The sequence below is a fragment of the Mycteria americana genome, chromosome 8 (genome assembly GCF_035582795.1).
Source record: "Mycteria americana isolate JAX WOST 10 ecotype Jacksonville Zoo and Gardens chromosome 8, USCA_MyAme_1.0, whole genome shotgun sequence".
NCBI lineage: Eukaryota > Metazoa > Chordata > Aves > Ciconiiformes > Ciconiidae > Mycteria > Mycteria americana.
Window position 1 is genome coordinate 15,337,892 of NC_134372.1, and position 26,663 is coordinate 15,364,554.

The following is a 26,663-nucleotide window of genomic DNA, read 5'->3' on the forward strand; positions in this document are numbered from 1 at the left end:
CAGGAAAAAATTTCATTCTGGTGAGAGGACAATTACTGTACTCCAGAAATAATTTGTTCCCATCTTCATACTATCACTCTGAGTATCAGCTATCAGCACTTAATAAGTAAACTTCATCCCCCCAAAATCACCTGTTATAACTCTCTCCAATCCAGATCTTTATGCTGCTGTCTAGAATCTCCTAAGTAGCACAATAAGATTTCATACTATTCTCTTAAAAATACACTAAAGAATATCCTCTCTAATGACTATTAAAATGTAGGGATTGATTAATTTCACTGCTTTTTAAAATTTTATTTTACACAATCCACATTTAATCTCATTGAAAGGAATCAAACTGCAAGTTTGCCTGTTATTAATAGTGTCTTAATAGTTTCTAAAGCATCATATATTTAAAATAAAAAGTCCTATTACATGACACACTTCTAAAGGTACTTTTACTGAAACAAATGGCTGCTTTAGGAAACTTGTAATGAAAGATTTAGGGAACTCCTTCCAGCTCCATGTCAGAAGTTTCAATTAGGTTCCTACTGGGAGAGTGAAGCCACCTGATAGTAACATCTACTTTGTGATGTGAGGAAGAAGAATTGGCACTAACTATATTCCTGTTGGAAGCTTCTGGAGAATCCAGCAAGTGGGTTTGTATCAAGGAATATCACTTAGGAAAATTATGATAGTGAATCCAGAAAAAAATAGTAAGAAATAAAAATAATTATATAAATATATATAAATATGTAAACAGATAAACATATTAGATAATCTAGAGTAAGAGCAGAATTCTTTTATTAGACCAGAGAGTAGCTTTGGAATAATTAGATAAGTTATTAAGCACACAGTTCTTTTTTGGGTTTGAAAAGGTAGCAGAAGTTGTCCAAACTAAATAAATGTCAAATTCTGCATTTAATTTATACATATAGTATACACTAACACATATTCAGTAACAAATACTACTGTCTCCAAGGAATGGACAATACAAAGCAATGGTGCAAGTGTATTACAAAAACATCAAATTGTTTTTATGCCTGTTTTCTATCTTGATCTACAAGTGTACTTATGTTCCCCTCCTCGTTTCATAAACTGTTCAGCTGGAACTTCCCTGGGGCTGTTTTTCAAGTGTCATATACACACATGGATTTCAATGGCATTCTGCATTTCCACGTCTCACTGCATTAGGTGAGTATCGTAGACCCTTAACATCCATGAAGAATCTTCTTGATTCTTGTGTAAGTTCTACTTTTTCCACAGTATATTGATTACTAATACATCTTTCCTGTTTAGAAACACATATTCCTTCCAAAATACTTATGTAACCAGTTATCTAATCAATATTGAAGTAATTAAACCCCACCATGATCTGTCCTTCCCACAGAATTCCTTATGTCTTATTTTTCTCCCTCTGGCTTACAGGTCCTGATCTCTTTTCACTAACTGCCTGGAATTGTATATTCCACAAATTAATGAGTTACTTCTATTCCATTAACTTCTCTCACTTTATTTTCCTGTTGCAATCATGTAAAGTAAGTGTCCTCCTCTTCTATCCTCTCAATCATTTCTTTAAAGTATGATCCTTTTCCTTTTTATTCCTTTTTTATTTAAAGGAACTACCTAGTAATCAGCCTTTAAGTATTTTGGATTTTTATTTACATTCACTTTCATATAAAAACTTTGCCTTCTTTTGTTCGTATTGCTTTGCCTTCTGTTTCTTAACAGTCTCTTTGGCTCCTATAACATTTGAGCATTTTAGTGTGGAACCATACGTCAAGATTTATTTTGTACTGTGCTTTCAGTCTGCCCCAGCATTTTTACTACACCCTCAAGGTTCCTCAGAGATGGAACCTGGGGGGACCCAACTGGATAGAAGGAAATAGTGATGGGAAAGAGAAATCTGCCTCCATGCACTCTTTGTACCAGTTCCCCTAGTAAACTTTTCAAGTTTATATCTAATATAGTCTTTCACATGGACACTCAGATCCTAGAGCTCTTGTCTGCTGTGCAATGCTGTTGAATGACACAAGGTCTATGAATGCAGAGTGCTTTGATTCCCAGTAAGTATTTTCTGTCTAACAAAAATAACTGTCCTGGAGTTCTATATGCAGGTGCAGTGCTTGTTGCTTTGATTATACAGGTTCCTTCATTTTTCTAGGTATCAGTGAGTTTACAAATAGTGAAAAGAAAAAAAAAAAGAGGAAGAATGAGAAAAAATGAGATTGTCTAAAGTGATTCATATTCGAAAATTGTGCAATGTTTGTGAGGCATGTCTCTCTGAGTTAATCTGAAAAACCTCTGAGAATGCAGAACCAAAATTAGGGGCAATCACCTGTCTCTCAAATTTATGAACTGAAATTTTAAATTGGCCGTAAAAACAATGAAAGAAATAGTTATGGAGGTAATTAATGACAACATGAGGAAGAAGTGACAGTAGACTAAAGACAAAGAACACAATCACAATTTCATGGTAGATAAAACTTTTTGAGATACTTAGCCAATCAAACTTTAATGGCATTTTAATATTATATTGTTAGAATTCCTTAGTCACAAAACTTTTTGCCTACTCTTCATACTCTTAAGAGAAAATGAGTAGGCTGTTTGTTTATTTCTGTATAGACAGGAGATGTCAATAAAAGCACAGTTACCTAGTTTCATCATTGGAAAGCTACGTATAACATTTCAGATTTGCAGGAAAAGTACATACACCCTGTTCAAGAAAGTCCTTTGTATCTTAGTTTTACAAAGTGATGAGCTTGAGAATTAAAATCAGTAACCCTTCAAAATGTTTCCACTTCCTATCATTTACCTCATACATTACAGTATCATTTGCAAAAGTCTTGCCAGGTTCAGTGTTTGAAATTACCTGCCCTTCATCTTCTATATTTTCTTCCCGATAGAACTTAGAATCTTCAGGTACTCTGTTACTCTTTGAAAAAATAAAATGGTTCTGGTCTTGAATATTTTAATAAAAAACAAACAAACAACAAACACTTGAATCTTACTCTGGTTGCCAATCACTCCCCTCACCCTACCCCCGTGCACTTTATTGTTGAAATTATAACCTGAAGGTCTTTTAAATATACAGCACTGTACAAATGCGTGCTAAGTAGCAGGATATAATGTTCTGGGGAATTAGCGTAACTACCAATAATAAATTAAATGAACAGTGTTCAATCATTGTTGTCCCTTGTGTTCATAAGTTATAGGGCAGATACAGTCATTAGTGCAGCACAGCACAGGGAATTCTCAGCTAATAAAAAGTTCAGAAAGGCCTTAGGTGAAGTTTGTAGAAACATGACTGAATTTGCACTGATGCCCCAGCTGAAGGTGATTTTGGTATAGTAAGTCCCTGCTGATACATCCCTGAAAACCTAAGTTAAATATAGAAGGATGTTTTCATAGATCTCACTTTTTCATTGCCTTTATCATTTTTCCTGCCCACCAGCTGCTTCTTTTTTTCTACTGCAGTGGCTGTGTCTCCCAGTATTTAAGAGAAGCATAGGCCAAACTCGTTAATATTAATCAGTTCAGCTTTTCTTCCATTCTACTCAAGTTCAAAGGGTACTGTAACAAACAACTGAGGGCTGTACCTAGAGGCTAATATCTCTATTTATCTTCATATGTTTCATTGGAAGATAGACACAAAATGAAAAATATTTTGTCTTCAATCACAAACCTTCATGAACTGTGGTAATTAAAACTCTAACATTTCCTTGAAGCTTAGAAGATGCTCAGAGACTTGTTTGTAAAAGGTAGTCAAAATGGCCACCTCTGTGGGAGGCCTCATATGCCTTCAATTCCTCCTTTCTAGCACCTCTAAGTTTCTTAAGAGCCATGCACCTCCTACAAATTATCATGCATATGGGAGTGTGACACTTCTTTCTCTCAGTAATTCTCTTTAACTGCAGCTCTGGAGTCCTGAGTTCTTGGTTTACTCCTTTACAATGCAATTTACTAACTTCATCCCTAGCTAAGAAAGCAGACAACTATAGTCCCTCTCTTTCCCCCAGATTTACAAATAAAGTAACCGAGAAGTTCTACAAAGTTGGTACAAGCAAAAGTAGGAACACTATCTAGGTCACTAACGTGACAGAGCCAACTCTTATGCATTCAGCTCTCGATACCTTTCAGCTCACTAGAGGACTAATAACAGGAAATTTTGCTAGAAGCTATGAGCTCATCAATTGCAGATGTCAGAGAGAAAAGAAATCCGGGCATATTAGTCACCAGTCACAGGATGAGCCACTAATGTGATGCTAGTGCAAAAAAAGTAAATGAGAAGCTAGAGAGAATCAAGCCAGGCATTTCCAGGAGAGACTGGAAAACATTAATCTTTGTCAAAATATCTGGAATGCTCAGTACAGCTGTGGTTGTTCATATTTTTAAAAGTTAAGTGAGACTGAAACATGCACAGAAAAAAAGTTACTGTCGGAGGAATGAAGAGACTACTATATGAAAAGAAACTTAGAAAAGCTCATCAGAGGGTATGACTGTTCTTTATAAATACACTTCAGGGTAAACACCAGGGATTTAAAAGAATAATTTAAGTTAAGATTAAAGTAGGTAGATGAAGAAATGCATATAAACTGAATTCTCTGAGACTGGAAATTAGAAGGAGGTTTCTAGCCATCAGGACAATGACATTCCTGAATAGTTTTTGAAGTAAAGCAGTCAAGACTAACTATTGTGAAGTCTGATCTGAAGTTTATGAAACAGTAATGGCAATGTGACTTATTGATCCATGAAGCTTTTTCCAGTCCTTGTTTCCTAACATGTTTCTTCCAGAGGCACAGATAGAGAGCTAGGAGTCTTAATATCTAACATGCATCTGCTGCATCACAAACACAGCATCTCATGAAAAACAGTCCCTAGAGAAGATAGCAACCTCTTTCATGCAAAAAATAATGCTGTCAATACAAGTGAAACATTCCTGCAGCTGCTGGGTTCAGACCTTTATCGCTTATCAAACAAGGAAAAAAAACAGAAAAAAGATTGATAGTCCAGTTTTCCCCAACGTATTCAGATTGCAATTGATATTTTGTTTAATATATCTTTTATTGAGTTCAGACAGTCCAAAGTGGCCCTTTTAGACGAGGTAATGACTAGACTGTAGTGGGTATTCACAGAAAGTTGTATACAGAATTATTTTCTGAACACAGAGAGTAAGATGGTGTTTTGGTTGACTCAAAATAGGTCTCAACTTGAGTTACCAAACAGGTATTTCCAGAGATTATTCTTATCTTCAGACATAGCTAAAAGACTAGTCAAACTTTGATTAAACTCTTGGTCTTAACACAAACCCCCTGTGTATTCCATTCTGTATTCAGCTAAATCACCAGAGATGCCCTTTACTACTAGGCTTTGTGCTTCTAACTATTCAGAACAGAGATAAGGTACAGAAGGTGTGGTGAGGAGAGGCTTACCATACCACGGGTTTATATGCAAAAATTTAAACCTGTTCACACACACACACTTTCTATAATTTATGCTCTCTCAAAATTTATGAAGTGCATACATATTCTCACTTCATGCATCTGGCAGATCATAGCACAGGGTTTGACTCTGAGTACACAGAGCTTCATGGTATGCTTTGTGCTAATATTCACCCAGAACAGAAAGCTTGGGGTAGAATTTAATCCTGAGTCACCTTATTTATAAAGTCTTTTGATTTGCACAAGTATTTATTTACTGTCTTGCACCTATGCACGTTTTAGGAAGTATAGGCTACTCCAGAAGCCCCAACAGAACTAAAAATAAACATATTTAACAGCTCTAAAACACCTTAGTACTATGCAGCAAGCAAAAAAGCCCTGAAGGCTTTTTCTAATAAGCTTTGAAGGCTGACAGATTGTCTTGCTTAGCCAATAGAAAACATCTTGAAAAGCTGAGAACTCTAATATAGATAAGGGAGATTATTATCCTTTCCTGCCACATTCCTCATTATTTCCTCATATCATTCCTCATTATTAAGCTTTCTAAGTTCATGTTAAATCACACCTAATTGCAAGGCTAGCAAAAAGGAGAAAAAATTCAGGGAGCTCCCAATGCAATGACCCAAACTGGAATTCTACTCCTCTGTCTCTGAAATCCCCTAACTCCCTCTGTTGCTTCTTTTTTCTCCGCTTCTAAGGAATACTACTTATTTGCTTCGCTGAAAATATGATTTGGGGTAAGAGTCTGCACATGCTTAATAACTGTGCTGGGGTAACTTCTTATCAGTATGCAAAAGCTTTATGATCAGTATTTCAAATGTGCTACCAGTGCCCCATACTGTCCCCATGTGAGGAGGCCTTCAGCTCAGAAACTTCCTGTCACTATAACAGTTTGAAGAGCACAAGTAAGTTTGACAGGTTAAATAGCATACTTCTGTTCTGTCCTCATCCTAAATATTCTTTTACTGTGTGCTAAAAGACTGCAACTTTAAAAAACAAAACAAAACAAAAAAACCACCAGGGTGAGTGCTTGCAAACTCCAGTGCACAGGGATAACAAAGCATCGACACGAGTATTATGCACAAAGAGATAGAGGTCAATATCAAGTTCACACAGGCAGAAACACAGCTTGCATAAAAAGTCTTATGCTCTTGTGTTTTATAAGCCAAGGAGTGAACACAATCACTGATGTACATTTCTGTATACAGCACTGCAGAGTATTGTATCGCATTTTCCAGGCAAATACCTAATATTTCTCTATAATTTTCTATACGACAAGACCCTATTCTTGACTGGTTGGTCAGTTTTCTACTCAGGTGAATCAGCCTGTGACAATTTGCAACTCAGATGAAACCAGTGTTTATCTGTCAATCCTGTCGTCTTTTCTTACACAAAAAAACTCCAAGCAGAACTATAAGGGTGGTGATTGTGAGCTAATCACATCCCCAGGGAATTGCAATTCTTGAATGCACTTCACACTTCCTGAGCTTCAACTTCAACAGCTGTAATTATTTTGCAATAATTAAACTTGGCAGTGCTCATTTCTTAAATGTCTGCCATATCTAAACATGCCAAAACCATAACCCATTTAGCATTCTAGTCACATGATATTAACATCTGCCCCAATATTTTTTACCTCTTCTGCACTAAAAGCATTGTTTTTTTGACTTCCTAACAGCTCAGAGAGTTCAAAACACCAAGAATTGGTTTTAGAACCTTTGTTTGAAACAGGAGAAGCCTTCTTTCTCATGTCCCCCTTGAAGCTATGATGGTAAGTTGAAAGGTTTGGGGGAATTCTTCTTTTTAACTTCTGGACTAAAGCAGTTTTAATTGCTACGCACAGTAAAAACTACCTACATGATGAAAAGTATGTTCCCCACTACCTTTCCTTCCCCCACAACACTTCATTGCAGCTAGCTCTCATTAGTACACCACCATTATCAGAAAGCAGAAGCTGAAACAGTATTCAACAAAACACAGATCTTTTTAAATGGACATTCATAAAGACTGGGTAACTGAACACCTATAAGAAAATATTCTTTAATTATCCCTGGTATTAGCTGGTGTCCTGTGTCTGAGCTAAACATCTCTCTCCAGATCATGGTAAATAATCATCCTCTCCCAAAATACAAGCCTTAAACCCAGCCCAGGAAAATCAAGACGCTTTTGCCATTACCTGTCTCCAAACTTTTTCTCCTAGCAAGATCTTTCATTCAAAAAACACTTTAGACATATATGTTCAGTGTTCAGGTCGTCAATAAAGTAATACAACCACAAGTGAGTAATCAGTTAATTTAATCTACAATAGAGGAAGAAGTGAGAGAGGACAGAGATTTTCATTCAGCTGCTGGGAGTAAGAGATAACTTTAATAATGTGTGAAGTGTCCATTAACAAGTGTCCATTCTGTTCACTCTCCTCTAAGTGCTCCAATGGCTAGACTTGACTTTCTGGGAAGGGTGCCTACATGTTCCTAGATATAGACAGGCAAGCAAATGGAAGCATGTCAGAGAGATTTTTGCTGATGAAATCCCTCAGGAATCAGGTAAATGATATTCCAGTCCTGTGTTCAGTGAGTCCATGAGGTCTTTCCATTCCTTTTATGGAAGTTTCTCCTTCTGTTTATTACAAAATAAAATTACTGGCCACATGAATTTGGCTTTGAATGACCCTTATCTGCTGACAAAAAAAAAATTCAGAGAGAAGTGTTTTTGGAGAGACAGGACATACCTAATTTTTCTAATATAGGCAAAGGTTTTATACTGAGCAGAGAATGGCAATCACAGTTGCTAATAGTGGCTAGTACAGTTGCTAGTGACTGGAAAGGACAAATTAAGAATATGAAAGTAACAAGATGTCTTTAAAAATCTTCTCATTTGAAGATATGGGAAACATGAATTATTTTCTCTTCTTCTTATAGCAGATTTCAAATATTTTTTTGTCTTTGTAAATCTGTTTGCATTCTTGATGTTTTCTTTTGAAAACAGTGCATTAAAAATGGGACATGATCACTATTTAATTCCTTTTGAAAGAGATGTCCATAAAGATATGTCAACAAATAGCTGATTTACATACTCTGAAATAGTGCTGAAAGATTTCATTACTCATGGACAAATAACCTCTTCTTTCTATCTGACATCATCTTATTGTGTCCAACAATACTTTCCTTTCTTAACAACTCAAATTCATGTTTACTTACGCATTTCTTTCATCCATCTATGTGAATTTTAAACTATTGGTCTATATAGAGACATCATGACAGCTTGGCAGAAAAGTGACATGAGTTAGATACAGCTGACCAATCTGCAAACCAGCATAGAGAATATAGCTTCAAAGAAGCCCAGCAGATGATCAATAGCTCTTAAAATTAGCCACTTTTTTAGCTGTTGGATTACAGGCCCAAACTCCTCATTCTCAGTTCTCCAGTTAGAGACCTGAACCTTGAGATACCATAAAACAGATATGGTGAAGAACATGAGATCTTAGCCATGCCATATTTTCAGTTCTTAAATACATCTACTTTTGTCCAGCTTTGCAGAGACACTTATTACATACTTCTAGAGATGGAAATGCCCTATAAAGATATTATTTATGATTTATTCATCATCATCTAGCCAAATTTTATGGTAGTCTCACTGCACAGATCCTGCTGGGTTTTCTAATTCGTATAGTACCGTAAAGGTTGCCATATAAGAAACATTCCCAAACACTCAGTCTTACCCTTTTCTCTATGAACTGGATTCCATAGGCATGAAACTCCATTAAGTACCAACTGATGGTTAGGCTTCCATCCTAAAATCAAATTCCCTGCTTGAGAACCTCACTTTCCTCATTCTCAAGATAACCTAAAAAATAATAATTACACATATAATTGCGAACACAATACAAATTTAGTTAAAACAACCTAAAATATAACAAAAATACCCAATCAGGTCATTCAAGAAAGACAGAGAAAAAAGACTAAACACCCTGGTAAACTCTTTCTTAGGAGGTTGAATTTGATCTCCTTAACACCAGACTTTCTGGGCCCCTGGAAGAACAGCACTTGTTGCAGTTATTGAGGATGAAACAAGGGGATTCTAATGGATTTTTGACGAAATCTGAATGAAAATTCAGCATGAGAACAATACAGAAAGAAATCTTTTCTTAGTATATTCTGTGCTCTATTAGTTTTAGACAAGCAGGAGCAAGTAGTCTTTGAACTAAATATGCATGCTGATGTATTGCATGGTTTCTCATTCTGCTTTGCTTTTAAGACAATAAACAAGCACTAGATGAGAAGAAATAATCACTGGAGATCTTAAATTCATTCACACTTCTGAGAGCAGAAAACAATGAAAGAAGCTATAATCTGATTCTAGTTGGAAATCAACACAGTTACAGATAGAAATTTCTCTATAAAAATAGCTCAAGATTTCATCCAAGTCAACAGTCTCTCACCTTGAAGCAGAAACTAGAATTTCTTCATATTCCCACATTGTAGAACAAGATGAAATTGAAAGGTATTACTGCCTCTAGATAGGTGAATATGAAAAATTTCTCTCTCATTTAACATTTTTCATTGTCTCTGATGAGAACCTTTTTAAATTGAGGTTTTTCATGTCCAATATACCAAAACATAATTTTTTGATGGCTTTTATAAATGCCATGTATGCTGAAGGCAATCACAACCAGTCACATATCTTCTCTCTTCAAACCTTTCAGAGGTGACCCATTTGATCCCCCCACTCCCTGCAATGATGGCAAGTCTGCCTGAGCAGGCATGGGTGCTTAGTCATTGCCTGGTCTGTTCAAAAACTCCTTTGCAATCCTGTTGCCAATTCCTTCACTTTCCTACTTAGATCACAGCCCTCATCCTCTTGTGCTTTGTGGACAAAGTGTCAGATCTCAGTCATGATGTGTTTGAAACACAATATATCAACTTCCTTTGGGCCCTCCTGATTCTGGCAGATTTTTTATCTGTTAGAGCACTGTAAACAGCCTTCAACTGCCACAGTTAGGCTGCTTCTAGATGACAGGACAACATATGCAGTACATGTGATGCAGTACAGAGGGCCTGATTCCTTCTGCCCTTAGTCTGATTCCTGACTGCAGATAGGTAACTAACGTACCTCATATGCTGCTTCTCGTAACGCAACTTTACTGTCTAGAAAACAGGTACCAAGAGGGATAATAAAATCCAGGTCCCAGATTATCAGGTGTTCTTTTACACATTAGTGCAGAGTTTAACACAGCCATAACGTAACCAATAATGTAATAACTCCTGCAGTGATGTTCACTTGCAGCAGACTGCCTTGGATAGAACACTCCTCTTCTCATCCCAAGAAGGAACAGCTGTATATTTATGCAAAGTGTTTAATTTTTGCTGTATTTTTAGGCATGTTTGAACATGTCTACCAAATCCCCTTGCTCAGGATTTTTTCTTCTATAAAAAACTTGCAATTTTCCATTGCAAGCTGGTAAGCAAATTAGCTGTTTTAGGCAAAAATTCCTGTCACTCCAAGTGCTGAACATCAGGTTTTTCCTCAGACAACGTAAATGTAGGGAGAGCCCCATGGGACTGTCCATCTCCCTGCATGGTAAGTTGCCTGCAGAGCTAAGCTTGCAGCTTAAACTACTGTAATGCAGTGTAAAATAAATGAATACATGTGGTGAATAATAATGTTGTATTTTGTAACCTATACATTAGAAACCAGCATCACTACAAATCAGAGATCTTTTGGACAGTCATTGCTGTGCACTGTTACACAAGACACAATGGTTTAGGACTAGAGATGAAGATGAGTGCTGAATCCTGCTGAAATTTCAGAAGGAATTTAAGAAGCAGAAAGTAATAATTTAAAATGGAACTTAGGCAAGATACCAGCACTTAGATACTAGCACTTAGATACTTAGCACTAGAACTTAGGCAAGATACTAGCCTTAACCTTTACAAAAAAGGAAGAAAGGGGAGGAATACAGCTAGCATCACTGTGTGCACAGGGAAAAGTTGTGACTAATTTATCTGACTTGTTTCTGTAACAAAAACTGTAAAAGCAGATTAGTGCTCTATTGTATTGTGCTATGTACGCATATCTTTTTCTAATACCAAAAGGATGTAAAAAGCTGCTGAATGGGAGCAACTTTACCCATGCTTTGCCAAGGAGTACTGCACTATACAAAAGACAAGAGGAAAGCAAGGGTTTGGCAAACAGATTTAAATGATCCCAACAGTTTGAACAGTCACTCTTAACAACCACCATAGGGTATTCAAAGAACACATTCCACTTGGCAATACTTCTTCGTCTCTCATTCATCACTGAATTTGATGAAAACACTCCAATCACTTATGGTGATTGGTGCTATTGTATTCTGTGTAGCTGCATATAACCTAATTACATGAATATTTATTATCTCAAGTGTGACCTTTCTGTCACTTATTCCAAGCAGAGTCATTTTGGATAGCTACTGGTCCTTCACAGGTATTTTATTATATACACAATGTTCTTATATCTACAACTAGCCTGTGACCAAGACTAGAAGACAGCTAATTTTAAATGCTCTTTTTTGCTTTTTTTTTTTAACTGAGCATGTAAATGGTGTCATTTCTTCAGGTTACTTATACATAGCAAAAAAACATAGCTAAAAAATGAAAGAACCTCAGAAGGCTATTGTATTTCTCCTCATAAAAGAAATGGGCAAAACAAAACCTATTTATTGCAATTGACAGTTTAGGTATAAATCCTGCACAACATAACTAATAGATTACCAGTCAGCTTTAAAATTATTTAAGAAACAAACAAAACCAGAGCCTCAAATGCTTGTTCTTTATATTTTCCCAATAAAAAGTACAACAATTTAAGGAGTATTTCAAAATTATTTATTTCACAACATTTAAACTCTACCTAAAATAATGGTAAATTATTTACCCCCAAAACCATATACTCTTTGCCTATTGAGATTATAATTCTAGTGCATCATAAAAAGCTAAAAAACAACATAGAGGAACATATAAAATTTCCTTGACTGCTAAGAAATAATAATAAAGTAAATAGTAAAACATTAAAATGTGAGTAGATCCCTTTTTAGTTATGTGCATTTGGTAAAGAGTTATATAAGACCAGGTGAAGCTAGGCAGCATGACAAGTATTGTTTTCTGAAAAGACCACTTATTCCAAATACATCATCTTTGAATGGAAAAAACAAAACAAACAAACAAACAAACAAAACCAGCGGTAGTTAACATGTAGTGCCTGATTTTGACTTTCATTGAGTAAACTGGAATGAGGAATCTGTCCCTCGTAGCAAACTACGGTGTCACCACTGGACACATATAATAGTGATTCAGGCTTACTGAGAGGAAGAAGAAATTTTCATGTGAAGAAATACAACATATCACATCTATGTTGAACTGAAAACAAACACTTTAGAAAGGACAAGATCTTCATCTGATGTAATAATGTTTCAGCTAATCACTTTAATTTTTCCATAACAGAAGACTAATCACATCAATTGTATTAAAAAAAGAGGGAAGTGGAAAGGGGGAGGGAGAGGTGAATGGAAGGCTTGCTTTGATTTTGTGATATACATAGAATAATGAAATTCCCATGTCGAGGCATTTCATATAAAGATTACAACCAGCCTACACTACAGCCAGAAAGAAAGGGAGATGAGTAAAGGTTAATTCTCTGTGCTTTCAGAAAGCACCAGCTTTGGAGGAGTAGGACCTACAGACCACAAAGCATCTGTAACTTTAAGATATCTATGCACCACAGTGCACAGTAAGACAGAGTCATCTATTTGTAAAAGCTGTATCCACAGCTGATGACATATGCTTCCTGCCTAAATATGCAGAAAGATAAAGCAAAGAAAGAATCACAAAATATCATTGTTTCAAATTTGCAAATGGTCTATGTGAACTAATTATTGCAGTAAGAGCCCCGGACACACATAAAAGGTGGATCATATTCACAGCACAAATGAAGGCGCTAACTCAATTTTTTCCTTTAGCAGAATCATTGGACACAATTATTGAAGTACATAGTGGGATGCAGTAATAAGTTGTTATCATCTAGAAATATTGCATACTCTCCCACATGTACAGACAAGAACAAATTGGGCATATCTGAAAACCTGTGAAGTCCACTTCAATGTAAGTTCAATGAAAACAGAGAGAGAAAAGGGTAAGAAGAGCAGCAGCCCCTCTAGCCAGCCTCTTTCTATCCCTTTGGCCCCTCAGAAGTAAAAGAAACCCCTGTGCAGCAGATTCTGGAGGAAAACAGCTTTCTGAGAAAGCCTACTGCAGGTCTTTTTTTCTTCCCTTTTAAGTGTTTCAGACTGAGCTGACCCATGTGTATGTGGAGCAGACACATCTTTAACACTGATGTCCTGATGGTCCTTACAGGAATGGGGAAATGCAGGAGGTGCAATGTGAAGAGGATGGGGCCTGCTGTGCTGCCAGGTTCACAATTTTGTGAAATAACAGCTGAACAGTCATCCTCTCTCTAAGCACCTAGTTCTTGTATTTCTCACTAGAGACTGCTCTGATACCATCACAGTCAGACTGTGCTAATTTCTGTTAATCCAATTTATCCTGCCTTTTTAATGGGGTTAGGTGACAGATTAAAGCAAAAATACCTGCATGTCTTCCCTTCCCTTATCCCTAAGTCTGCACACAAACTCAGTGTTGCATGGCATGATTCATGTGGGTGAGAAGAGAAGGAATTAGGAAATTTTTAGAGGCTCCCCTTGTTTGCTTTGCACCTTGCAGACCTTTCCTTGCTCTTCTCAACCTTTTCCTCTTTCAACCTTTTTTAAAATCCATGCAGCAATGGGATACAGCATACTCCGGCTGATGAGTAGACATACTCAGTATTAAAGATTTTGTCAGTCACAAATCACATCCTAATATGAATTTTGAATAATGTTCTTTTGGCACAGATTGAAAGGATCCCTATTAGCATCCCCCTGAGAAGCTGAGATCTTTATATTTTCCTTTGTCACGACACAGACATGATGTAAATTTCTATTCCCTTTTGGTATTCTCTGTCTGCTGGGCACATTCAGACTGTCTGGGCAATGACCCTTTAGTGAAGCGAGTCACAGCTTAAAAGGTAAAATGCAATTTCATTATTTTTCGTGCTGTGAGTAAAAATGCGCAGAATTCAGCAAAAGGTATACAGATGCATACCGCAAAACAACAAAAGCTTTGCCCTCTGTCCAACCAACTGAGCTTTAATATCTTTGGTCCTTTAGACCCTTTGCCACAACCCCAGTTTCCTGAGCCTTTTTCTTATTTCCTTGTCAGTTTGTGAGTGATTTGTTTCCATGCTTTTCCTGTAGCTGTACAAGATAGATTTAAACTGACTAGCACTTGATTCCTTCTATTCGTAGTATCTTTATTTTCTTCAGTTCATTTTAGCTTCCCCATCACACTTACCTCTTTTATTTGTTTGTTCCTCTTTAGACAGGCAGAAGTGAGTAGTATTTACTTTGCTTGCTTATATAACAGATTTTCTCAGCTGTGCAAACAGTACCAAGATTGTGATAGTCTTCAGTAGACAGACATTTTGCTGGTCAGTACCTGTAAAAACATTATCAGTCACTCTTTTCCTTGTTTTTGTATTGCTTGCTGACCATAGATTTGTTACTCTTTTTTCCTTCTGCGACTGCAGGAGCACTTTACTGTGATTTTTTGCCATTAAGATAAATGATGTGCTTATAAGACACACAGTAGTGTGAACACTTGTGGTTTACTGCACCCTGTACCCCTATTCCTATTAGCTTTAATTCCTGATTTGCTTGAGACAGTAGTTCCCAATGATGACAAATTATCTAAGATCACAACTCCAAGATCCAGAGGAAATGCAACTCTGCTGTGTCGAATTCTTTCCAGTAAGGGTGTGATACTGGTGTGGTATTAGTGTGGTATTAACGTATGGGGGAAGCTAGCACGGGTTGTCATAGAGCCCCAAGTGCAATAGGAACTGCCAGACCCAGATCAGTAGTTTGTAACTGTTATTCCCTGCATATATTACCCAGAACACACCCAGAGCATTGGATTCCTTCTGAGCACCAGAAGATTAATTCATGCCACCACCACCCACCTGATTACACTTCAATGACTGCCAGGAGAGAAACTGCAATAGCATAGATGAGACCCAAGCCAAGACACTAACCCTGCCATTTAGCCTAACATTTTGGATTCAAAGGTAATGTATATTGTAAACCCATTGAGAAGAGGTGAGACAGAAAGGCTTTAAATAATGTATCTTTGTGAGGATTTTATAGTTCCTGTATTCTTCCACCCTCATTTAAAACCTTACTTTTGTAAAGCCAATTAAGATTCTTTCATCTTAAAGTTTACCTGTTAGGCCTGTCTTTCATCTGTTCATATGCTTATTATTAATTCTGCAGAAAATCAGGTATTTTTGCTCTCACACAGCAAGGGCTAGACTCACTGCTCCTCTAGGACCATGGATTGCGAGTTCTGTGCTGAACCATAGTTAATGCACTTTGGAGAGTATCTGCCTCAGCTCAATGGCTAACAAAACACGTGGGGTCCCGATGTGACAGAACAGGACCAGGTGGAACAATGGCTGCCAAAGAGCAAAAATAATAGTTCAGTATTTTTAAAACTGTCAGTTTCACAGTCCTGGCTCATGAACTACTCCAGCTATAGAAGGAATTGCTTGTCTGGTTTCCTCCTACTTTCACTAGATCATGCTGTTGTGAGCATTTAAAAAGTAGTGCAATTCAGTCTTCTCATAGTCTCAATGTTTTGCCCCTCTGCCCACACTATCCTCAAGACAGTCACTGTGTAATTGTGGACAGAAATGAAATGACTAATTTCAAATTGCTTAGCTTAGCAAGACTGCAAAATCCTTATTGTAGATTAAATTCTTTGTATTTGCTACATTTGTCAGCAGGGCTCTCTCTGTGTTTGGGTTCTAGTTAACAATATGGTTATTCAGAAAACAAATATCAAACCTCTCTTTCCATGTGGTGTCAGATCATTCTTTTGTGTGACTCTGGGCAGCAGTCCATGTGTCTCCCTAAGGTTACAACCCTCTTCTTGTATGTGACCTTGACATCTGGAGAAGTGACAGGAAAAGAACTACAGCAACAGCATCAAGCAAACCTGCTCAGAAAGAAAAAGGAAATTGTAAAGAAAAAAGAGAGAAAGGAACACCATGCACAGTGCAAAGCTTACAAATCCCTTGTACAAACAAATAAATAAATAAAATAGTACTAATGGATGAGTGACTGAAAGACAATAGCTTATCAGCTTCTGTTGCATCAAAAAGTTCCAATTTCACACTCTGACACCTTACATGACTGAAAAGAAAGATATAAACTTGTGCATTAATCAGATGAAAGTGAAACATAAATGTTTCCCCCCATTCCCACCTGCAATTTGTGATTTGGAAAAATATCATGAGAACAGTAGGAACTGGCATTAAAATAGAGATTGAATGACATCTACTGGCTGTCAGGAACTGGCTTGTTTCACTGCTGAAAATGTTTTGGGTTTTTTCTCCCTTTCCTCAAAGTATTTAATCTGAGACTCCTATTATAGGGTTTAGCTATTGACAGGGAATGAAGAATAGATCAGTAAGTTCCCCAAATAAAAGACTTCTCTGGTCAATTTTTAACCAGTTAGCTACCTAATTAAAAATACCTACATAAACAGCTTAATGTGTTTCAGATCTTTAATATTCATGCTAATGAGTAAATAGATGATCTGCTTAAGAGCTACCAGAAACTGCAAAAAAATAGTGCAATTTTGCACTGGATGCAGGTTTCCATAGTATATTTTACTAGAATAAATAATACTGATAAACAGAATTGTGTCTCTTATCGAAAAAATACTTAAGCAGCTAAATTTTACAGTGCTGCATTACTTTGTAAAGGGATAATAATTACCTTTTTTCCTGGATTAATTTAGTGCATTACTGTTAATTTTCTTTATTTAAACTTCCCAACTCCTTTTTAAATGATTCTATATATTTTCATATGAACAAGACATTAAATTCCCAGAGTTTATTTGCTCCTACTGCTTTTTTTAACCAACCTAGAATCACCATGAGTGATATAAAAATCTCACAAGGTCTTGAGATTTTGTCAAAGGTCACAGAAACATCTCAGTCTTAAGTGAACATTCTTCTTTGTGCTATACATGTGTTCTTGGTCTCTCCACTTATGGATCTTCTCAGTATGAGTGTGGGCCTTTTCCCTGTTAGCATTGATACTCTGTGGGTGATACTGCCAGTACAAACAAACTGATCTTGCTCACTTTCTATCTGCCACAAGATGTATTTTCTCCTCCTGCAGTTTCTCCATGCTGGTTATTTCAACTCCTCTCAACTCTTGTGTCTGCTCACCAGGAAATATCTCTCTAGCTTTCACGCCTCTGGTAATAATCAGAAATTAGTGTGATATAGACATGAGCATTTGGTCATTCTTTCCTAACATATTCAGCTCAGAAACAGAAAAATTCTAAAGAGATCACAGTGTCATCCTGGTCAGGAAAAGAGAAATGATAAACATAATTGAGTTGATGTATATATTCATCTATATAGCATATATTTATATGACATACTGCAGAGAAGCAAAAGTAAGACTCAATTCTGGCTTTGAGCCATGGTGAAAATAGACAAATATACAATGAGATAGCACATAAACAAAGGTGGGGAAAAAAGTTGAGGATGAACAAAAATAAGGATAAGAGCTGATATTTGCAATAGCAGACTAGGGGATTTAGGTACATCTTTTGTAAAATTTCAATGGCCTCTCCACTGCAGGAATGTATACAGACTTAATAGGAGTAGCACAACTGTGCAGCTGCATGGAGTAGTGCTCCTTTTCCCCAGCCCAATGGGCCTGGATTCAGAGAAGCGGATGCTGTGCCCAGCTGAAGCTGTGAAAAGACACACAGCATCCCCTGATGCTCTTTACTGCATCAGCTTCACTTTGGTCTATGTGTCTGGCATACAGACCCATGAACCTGGAGGGAAGCTATAGTGCTGCACTAGTGTGCACGAGTTGCCAGTGCCACAGCAGGACAGAACAAAATGGATGAACTTTCAGCACTCATATACCTTTTCATTTCATTTGATGTAATATATTTAACTTCACAAAATGTTCCCAGGTGTTCCTTTAGGGACAGCGTGGATATATTCATACCACCTCTTTTTGCTGTTATCTTAAAAAATAGCTACCAATGCACTAAACTGAAACTGATACATTGTTCTTGGTAATTTTTTTACTGCACAAGCTATTAGAGAAAAACGAAGTTCACTGAAGTCAATAAGAATCATCCAGAAATTAGCAGGAATTGTAAGGTAAATTAATTTAGATTTGGGCATCAGTACACTGCTTATATAATGAAGTGATATCCAAATACACTGAATAAACTCCTGAAGATACGACATGTTCCAATGCATCCATAGAAAGAAACATGGTATACACCTAGCTTTAAGAAATTCAAAATGCAAAATTCTGATTGTCCAATGATCAGTAAAATAAAACATAATCTAAACATCATTTATCATTCTATTACAAGTTTGAGTCCTTTAATAATTGTCTTACTGTCCTTTAATAAATGTGTGCACATATACGTATATGACAGCTTTCATTCTAAGTAGCTGAAAAATGAAATAATTTTGTCAAAATACAAACTTTGAGAGTGAAGCAGTCATCAGCACTCAAAGAAACTCCTGCCAGAAATTAAGATGTGTTAGATAATTATGATAAAGATGAAAAAGGTGAAAAAGGTGAAAAATTACTTTGCATGATTATAGGTTAACCCTGGTAGGCAGCCAAGCACCACAACAGCCACCCACTTGCCCCCTCATCACCCCCATCAGAGAGGGACAGGGGAAGAGAAAGGGAAAAATAAAAGCAAGAAAACTTGTGGGTTGAGATAAAAATTGTGTAAAAACAGAAGGAGAAGTGCAAAGAAGAGAGAAAGAAAACCAAACAAAACAAGTGATGCAAAGGCAATCACTCATCACCTCCCATGGGCAGACCAACATCCAGTCAGTTCCTGAGCAAAAGATGGCTAACCTCCCTAAGCTCCCTCCTTTCTGTTTTTCATTCCTGAGCATGATGCCATATGGTGTGGGATATCCCTTTGGTCAGTTGGGGTCAGCTGTCCCAGCCGTGTCCCCTCCCAGCTTCTTGTGCACCCCCAGCCTACTTGCTGGCAGGGCAGTATGACAAACAGAAAAGGCCTTGACTCTGTGTAAGCACTGCTCAGTGATAGCTAAAACATCCCTGTGTTATTAACACTTTTTTGGTCACAAATCCAAAACATAGTGCCATAGGAGCTACTATGAAGAAAATTGACTCTACCCCAGCCAAAAGCAGTACACATGATAATACTTTGGACATCAAGTCTATTTACAGGAAAGCTTGAGATAATTTAACCACTCTTGTATAACCAGCAATGAGGAAAAAGAGAAATAGTATAAGATGTGAGGTACCACTTTGGTATTGTAATAACAGACATCTGATCAACAAATTTCAGGAAATTGATTGAATGAGGTTTTATTTTAATTGCTAATAAGTAATTAACTTTTGGCTTAAACTTCAACATAATTTCTGTTCTTCTTACTCTTTCATCGGGTTTCATAGTCTTTCAGTGAAGGAGAGAAGTTTTAATGTGATGGCAAGCTACAGTATTTCATGTTCATAGATTTTAACCACAAAATTCTCAAATATGGGTTATTCATAAAACCTACCATTACAGATTCAAATGATTAGCCCACTTTGAAAGTTCTAGTTCAAACAGGAATAGAGCAGTAGGTTGCTTAAACTCAAATTATTCATCAAAAAATTCCCACAGAAGAACACAGCTTGAGATGTCATTAATTCCTAGGGGGCAAAATCTGTCATTTCACCCAGCTCAGAATGCTACAATAGAGTCACTTAATCTTTTCCTAAAAAAAAAAAAAAAAAACCAAACCAAAACCAAAATAGGTCTGATGAATCATACCCTAGAAGTGCCTATTTCTCTTCAGCAAGTTCAAAAGAAATCTAGCTAAGATACAGCTATCTGTATTGCAGAAGTCTGAAGTTAGATGAGATTGAATCTCAGCCTATAGATAAGAAACAATATTCTCCTTGCATTCAATCTCCCGGCAGACTTCAAGACTGAATTTTGGCCTACTATTTCACTGCTCTGAGAGTCTGGAGCACTTGAAGTGCTGAGGTGTGCCTTCTGCAGACACTGGGCATTTAATCTTTGTGCTTCTGCATGCAACTGGGACTTCAGGTCTACATTGCCTATACACGTCACATAAAGTGAGGAGACCTCCAAGACCAGTAAAAGGAGTAGCCATTCAGTTTATATCAGAACTGAGTATTTGCTACTGGAGAGTACAATTTGCTGAGGTTCTGTACTAGAGTCTTTTCTACATTTAAATGGATTTTTTTTCTATTTCAATGTATATCTATTTCATAGTCCTGATTTGGTATCTGCATTTACAGACAACTCTCCAAATTGTTGTGTATTAAAGTTGAAAAGGAAATATTTTTGTCCTGTGATATTGTTTGAGATCTTGATAATATTCTTATCGTGTAATTGTCTTTTTTTCAACATCTCTATTCACAGGTCCATGTAAAAACATAGATCTTTTGTTATGTGAATAAAGTCTACAATAAGAAAATGAGGAGGGTTGGAGCTATGTCTGACTTCATATATCACAATGATTAATTTTTGCTATCATTAAATAACTATTTCTTACTAATATTTTGAAATGGAGATATAAAATATAAAGGTACAATGCAATAGGTTTACAGCAATCTAATGTGACATAATATGGTGTTCCTTTCATTTTTAATGAATTAAAGTCATTATAACTTAATTATTTCTAGTTCCAAATATGTATTTCTGATGCTGTTATGGAAACACACTAACAAGAATAAACAGATTTATTGAAAAGTTACCTAATGCTTATGATATTTCATAAAACCATCTCTTCCAGTAGCCTGCCTACCATTTTCTCTCAAAATTGTTTTCTATATTCCAACAAAAGTGATGTGTTAGGATAACTGCAGTGTGGTCATTCATTGACTGTTACAATAAATTTGTCAGGAAAAGTTTAATCTGGTTAAGGATAGGAGCATTTTAATGGTTTGCCTATTTAATGGTCTCCAGGCAGGCATAATGATTTTATATAAAACTATAATGTATGTTATATGATCTGCATAACAGTCTAAAAAAATGCTAGCTATTTCAGTGAATGCATGCTGCCTTCTATAAAACTGCACTGATGTAGGTTCAAGTCCCATTTTAGCCCCAAGAAAAAAAAGAGGTTTTTCCCCTCAGCTTAAGTCATAAACACAAACAAAATCACTGTGTTACATCTGGGCCCTCGCCTGGCTTTCTGCGCATACCTAGAGTTTAAAGTATGAACTACTGCTGGTTGAACAAAGGCCAAATGCTCCATAGCTTTTGGTTATACCAATTCACAGTCTCTGTAAATCATCACTGAGTGAGACTATTAACACCTTCTTCTACGGAGTGTTTATGGCCTTTATCCCATCATGCCTTCATACTTTGGCACCAGTTAAACCAAAAAAAAAAAAAATCACTTCAGTTCTTACCTTCTCTGGCCAAGACATTCTAAATGGATTTCCAAAATTCATTTCAATCCTTAAGGTGATGACCTGCAGCCAGCACCATGAGCTTAGTTCTCAACTTCATTTTCAGTAAATCTACAAAATAAAGCAGAATAAAATAATTTTTTGATACAGTTATCGAAATATCTGAGTAAAGTAATTATAATGCTTTTTGTTTTAGAAATGCATAATTCAGGCAGCATTTTCTGCATGATTTAATATCTTTGCTTAGTCTCTTCCAGGTTAGAGATGACCTTTAAAGGTCCCTTCCAACCCAAACTATTCTATGATTCTATGACAACTGCTTTGAATGGTTTGTAAAGATCAATTGTTTTATAGAGATGGCAACTTAAAATAAGAGATTAAATTAAATCACACTAGAAAGCTCAGGATATTATAAAGAAAAAATACAGGCTTTCTCAGTGGACTATTCATCAGTAATTTTTCATTACACAGTTTTCAATAAGGAAACAATATCAAGCCAATTCCTAACTCATGTATTTTTTCGTAGTTACAGGACCAACAGCCACATTATTATGGTTTTAACAGCCAATGTCAGATCAGCAGTGTCATATTAACACTTGCATTTAAAGCACTGTACAGCTTCCTGCGTTTTTTTAAAAAAACAATCATCCAAGTTAGTCAACTTATTTTGATTTCCAGTATGTAAAATGTATGCAAGTCTAAGAATGAACTAAAGTAATGACCACTAAAAACCATAAGATCTGGGGGGGAGTTTTTTGAGATCCTTTTCTGCAGAACACAGCAAAGCTTTTTGCAGAATTCCTCAGTGTCTCCACAAATGTGAATACATTGCCACTACATTCACCTAACAGCATTTCTTAAAACCCTCAGTCCTTTTTGAAGCTGATTGGTGTTCTCTATACTTCAACAACCTTTTTTATGATTTATTCCACAACTAGTATGTATCTCAAATCTCACAGCATACTTCAGAGAACCAGAGTTTCTCAAGCACAGTAAATGCTTGACATTAGCTCACAGGTAAAAAAAATAAAATAAAAAACAAAACAAAACAAAACACCTCTGAGATTATTTTTTGCTTAGAGCAAAATTTGCAACTTACATATTTCTGCACTGAATCTTATCAGCTGGAAAAAATGCATTATATCTTTCTCTTTTTACTTTAAATTAAAAAATACTTTCAGCATTATAATTTTAGATTGAAATAGAAAATGCTTGCAGAATAAAACATTCTGTTTGGTAACCACAGCTAACCAACCCTGTAGCAGCCAACGGAAGATTTATCAGTAATGTTCATAAGCACTGATACAGACAGAATGAAATTATTATCATCGTGGTCTTTATTATTATATCACACAATGTGACTTCAAGTGTGACACAAAATACCTTGAAAAATATTTCACTTCCAAGTGTTTAAGTCAATAGCTAGGAGAAAAATTCTTCTTCTTGACCTTTTACCACAAGCAAATCTTTCACATATTACATATTGATTTTGTGTATTTCAGAATATGGGTGATATATCTAAAAGGATGAAAGCCTAAATGAGTTGTGATCGAAGATGCTTTCTTTTGATAAACAAGGATTAGCTATAAAACCATTGATAAAAAAATAAATCACCTAAAGGAAGGAGACAATCTGCAATAGCATACACAATTCAAGTTAAAGTGCATATGAAGATATGGGAAAATTTATCAGATTCATATTGCAAATGTAGAACTGTTCATTTTGCTGCTTGTGCTTCATTAATGTAGTAGTAAAAATGAGGGGGGAAAACCTTTTTACAGCATGCAAAGCGCATACACTCTTTCACGCTGGATGTCCAGTTTTTGTCTCACTGCATCAGTGGGTCAAACCTGTTTGAAAAGGAAGTTTAATTTTAGTGACATCACCTGATTTTATGTAATTGGAGTAAAGTTTAATTTGTCCTACTGCTCTAGAAGTCTTTTGTAGCTATACTAGTGAACTACTCATTTGTCCAGGTTTTACATATCAAATAAATTATTATTTTATATCAGCAGAAATATGGCTTTATACTCTGAAAACTAATAAAAAAGGAAAGCCACATAACAAATATAATGGAAATTAATTAAACCTTTATAAGAATAAAAATCGGGAAACTCATTTCCTACAGGACTTCCATAAGAGAGGAATATAATTTTGTGATGTGTTCTGTTTCACCCTGTTTCACCCAGGCTGGACAATCCTCTCTTCCCTTAGCTTCCAAGTCTATTTTGTTATTTTACCTATACTGACAAAACTTGATCCTTTCTCCTGCAGAAATCCAACTTTTCTTTTCTGCAGGGACTAAATTATCATCTGCAATGAGTTTTGTAAAAAGTGGTTCTTGAAAAACTACAGAGAAAACACTGGTCTCGTTCTCCTGTGCCACAGACTGAGTTATGTCTGTGCCATTTCCCACTTTCTCTTTTTTAGAATTTTAAAAGTTCTTCTCAAGAAGGTACTGATCTACTTTCTACATATAGTTGGAATAGTGCAACATTTTTTATGTCTGACATTCAGAGGGATATACTGAAAGCATATCCCCTGGTCAGCTATTCACATTGCTCAAGCAGAATATGCTAGCATCCCTGATGACCCCTCTTACCAGTTATACTGGTTACTGATTTTGTGCCACCTGCAAGGTAACAGATTACCTATTGTTTCCTTTCTTAGTAAAAACTGTCACTGTGTTTGGAAAAAGCAGGTCTTTTGTCCTATGAAACAGTGTTTTGCCTGACCTCTAGCCAAGAGAAAAACAGAAGGGAAACAGAACAAAGCAACTAAGCCTTTCTTTAGTAATATGTTGCGCAAGTGCCTCTGGAATTTATATTTCCACCTAACACCATTGCAAATTCCAAAGCAAATCAAAGTGTACTGCTGGGGGCGGGAAGTGTTTAAAAAGTCTGAATTTTTACAATCTGGGATATTTTGCTCTTTCTTGGACAGTAAACTCACAACTGGCAATTTCAATGAGGTTCCCAAGAAAACACTTGCCAGATCTTTCCTTTCTTTGTGGACAATAAAAATGCATTGTGTCTGATTGCTCTATTCCTGGAAATAATTTCTTCCCAGCTCCTGCTGAAACGTGTTTCAATGCTGAGCTGTTGCCATTGGAAGCACAGTCTAGACAAAGATAAAATTAGAAGCAAGCATTGTCCTTGTTGGAAAGCACAAAGCAGTATCTAATCTAATCATCTCAGCAAAGACTTTGCCTGTCTTGTCTACATTATCTAGTGACATTATAAAATGGTGGACAGGACCCTCTTTTCTTGAATTGAGTAGGAATCTGACAAGTGCAGCCCCAAAAGCAGATATGATGAAATATAAACACCTACCACCTACCAGAGAAAAAAAAATCTTCACAACTACAGTATTCATCACTGTCGTGCAAAATCTTTCTATTTTCCATAGCAATGCAGAAAACATGTCAGATTTAGCAACAATAATGATTAACTGAGCTGACTCCAGGGGAAAATAAAAAACATGCAATGCTACTGTATTTCAGAAACAAGCAATAACCAGTGAATATCACGTGACTACCTTTTACTTTGAAATGCTTTTTACTCACCTTCTGAATGGCCTTCACCCCAATATTTTTCTAGATTCATTTAAATATGTAGGATTAAATTACATTTTTTTCCTGATTTTGGATAATGGCCAATTATTCACCACATCCTCAGGTAGGTTGTTCCCATGGCTAAGTTAACTAGTGACACAGCTAAGAATGTGCTCCTGGGTTTCATTCCAAGTATATCTGTTGTCATGTTATGATTGCCAGAACATTTTATGCCTGCTTCTTCTACTAGATTGAAAAGCCATCAACTACTAGAATATTACTCCCCTTATATGTGTTATCGTCAACTAAATTCATTTTCACTTGACTATGCAAATAAATTCAGTTCGTTAAAACTTTCACAAGTCAGTCATTCTGACTTCCAATTGATGCTTCTGAATCTCTCCGAACCATTTTCTGTGATATTAGTGGGAAAGCAAAAATGTGAGCAGCATTACCCTGTAAGGACAGAGGCTGTGACCACCTGAGATGTACAGGTAGCAAACCTTCCATAGCTTATACCCTATACCTTATAACATATAACTGTGATAACTCAAGTCTAGCAATAGCATACAATTTTGCCAGTTATGTTTGTCTAAACTCAGCTGTGTATTATTAAGATCAACTTAGCAACAATGACTATTACTGGCATGACAAATGGTCCCAAATCCTTGACTTCTCCCAGCCCACAAAGGTTTGAGACCCCTCTGTTGGTCCATGCAATCCACACTCACAGCACAGGGGTTCAGCAGTGTTTTGCCTGGCATGTCTAGGTGGCCCACAGAATGACGTTCATCTCCACAGCAGTCGATTCTCAGGTGCTAGGATCATCAATGCTGCAGCATCTTTTGCAGGTTGCACTTAGTGTTAAAGTTACCTTCATATCTCTTTGGGTTTCTATGAGCTGTGCCTTTTTGTACTTCCCATTTTGTGCAAACAGACTGTTCTTCATCCCTGCTGAGTCAGTTCCAAAACCAATCCAAAGATAACCGGTCACTCTGTCCTTGTCCTACAGCTATCCTACTGGGAAGTCACCTCCTAAAACCGACCTAAGAGAGAACCAGCCACTTCACCTTAACAGCAACATTATTGCATTGTTTATCCT

At 36.5% G+C, this 26,663-nt stretch overlaps 1 long non-coding RNA gene across 1 annotated transcript in view; it reads right to left on the bottom strand.

Moving 5' to 3' along the window:
* LOC142413343 (uncharacterized) overlaps positions 1–22,113 on the bottom strand; it is a 59,949-nt gene extending 37,836 nt beyond the window's left edge. The window contains exon 1 of the long non-coding RNA XR_012776796.1: positions 22,009–22,113. This is a non-coding gene — a long non-coding RNA (uncharacterized LOC142413343). The remainder of the gene's footprint in view (positions 1–22,008) is intronic.
* Between the last annotated feature and the right edge of the window lie 4,550 nt (positions 22,114–26,663).